The sequence below is a fragment of the Electrophorus electricus genome, chromosome 3 (genome assembly GCF_013358815.1).
Source record: "Electrophorus electricus isolate fEleEle1 chromosome 3, fEleEle1.pri, whole genome shotgun sequence".
NCBI classification, from domain to species: Eukaryota; Metazoa; Chordata; class Actinopteri; order Gymnotiformes; family Gymnotidae; genus Electrophorus; species Electrophorus electricus.
Genome location: NC_049537.1, coordinates 9,946,136 through 9,947,856, shown reverse-complemented (window position 1 = coordinate 9,947,856; position 1,721 = coordinate 9,946,136).

The following is a 1,721-nucleotide window of genomic DNA, read 5'->3' as shown; positions in this document are numbered from 1 at the left end:
CTCTCTCTCTCTCTCTCTCTCTCTCTCTCTCTCTCTCTCTCTCTCTCTCTCTCTCTCTCTCACACACATCTGGTTTAAATGAGATAGGGTTTTAGAGTGCATGTCAGTTGCATCATGCCTCTTTGATCTGACATCGTCTCCAGACCAGCTTTTTTAAAATTTCTGGACATCAGAGGCATACTGAAATAAAAACACTGACCCCTCTTTCTTTCCCTCTCTCTCTGTTTCTCTCTCCCTCGCTGGCTCCCCCCTCTCTCTTTCCCCGTCTCTCTCTTTCTCACTCTCTGTCTCCCCCTTTCTCTCCCTCTCTCTCCCTCTGAGCCACTTGCAGACCTTCGTCCTGCTGTCTTGGATTCCTTTTTAAGTTCTTTTGCTCTCAGTGGGTTTGAACAGAAATCATATGGCTCCGAAGCCTCAGATGAAAAAATAGCAGAAAGGTGTTTACACTGTTTAAGTAAGGAGCACAATGTATGATCTTCTAGAAGACTTATATAAGCAACCTATTTTTTATAGCCTCTAAGGATTGTTGTCCTTTAAAAGAAATTGGCGAGAGAGAGAGAGAGAGAGAGAGAGAGAGAGAGAGAGAGAGAGAGAGAGAGAGAGAGCGCTAACAGAGGTTGAGTGCTGCTTCTTTGTTCAATCTTGGGCCAAAGCATCTGTCAATCTGACACACACCTGGAGACACACATCTGTCACATCCTGCTGTTCATAGTGAGTGTGTGTGTGTGTGTGAGAGAGAGAGAGAGAGAGAGAGAGAGAGAGAGAGAGAGAGATGAAGCGAGATATAGAGAAAAGGGGGGAGAGAGAGAGAGAGTGAGAGAGATGAAGAGAAATGAAGAGAAAGGGTGGGAGAAAACGAGAGCAATGGGAAGTGGGAACAAAGGAAAGTGTGTGAGCAAAGCCAGCAGCAACAGAGTGCTGTGTAGGAAAGCTCCTCACCGGAATGTAGGCCACGAGCATTCCTCACTCCTTAAACAGCTTTGCTGAAGGATTCTTCTGTGTTATTCTGCGCTCACTCTTCTCATGAAATTGTCAGGAAAGCGCTTAAATAATATGCACAGGCCCTTTGCTCTCACACAAGCCCTTTTGTGTGCATGTGTGTGTGAGTATGGGTTTGTGTGTGTGCGTGTGTGCATGGAGGGTGAAAGAAGGGTGTAACCATACATTCCAAGTAGTCTGCTGTCTCGTTCCCTCTCCGTTTCTCTCTCTATTTCTCCGTGATTCCGTTTTCCTTCTTTATCTCTGTCTAGTTGTCTGTCTCACTCTCTCTGTCTCGTGTTCTCTCTCTCTGCCTCTCTGTCTGACCTCCTCTCTCTCTGATGTTTAAAATGAGATGTTTAAAAGTGACAAAATAGAAGCCAAATAGAGGAAATGGAAAAACTTTAGAGAGCCTTATTGGCCTCATTGTCCTTGAACGAAGCATGCGTGTGTGCATACATGTGTGTGGGTGTGTGTGCTTAGCTCTGTCTGTGTTATGCCTGAGTGTGTGTTGTGTGTGAGTTACTGAGGGGAGGGAGAGTGGGTGGCTGTGCAAGAGTGAGAGAGAGAAAAGGAGACAAGGTCCAGAACTGAACTGCCACTGAAGAAAAGTATGAAAAGACTTAACGGGGATTTCCTCTGAGAGAAAGCTTTTCTCCTCCCCCTCCCTCTCTCTCTCTCCCCCTCTCCCTCCTTGAAAAAAGCACAGCTTGGTCAGGAAGCCGTAGAGCTGCGAGCCAAGC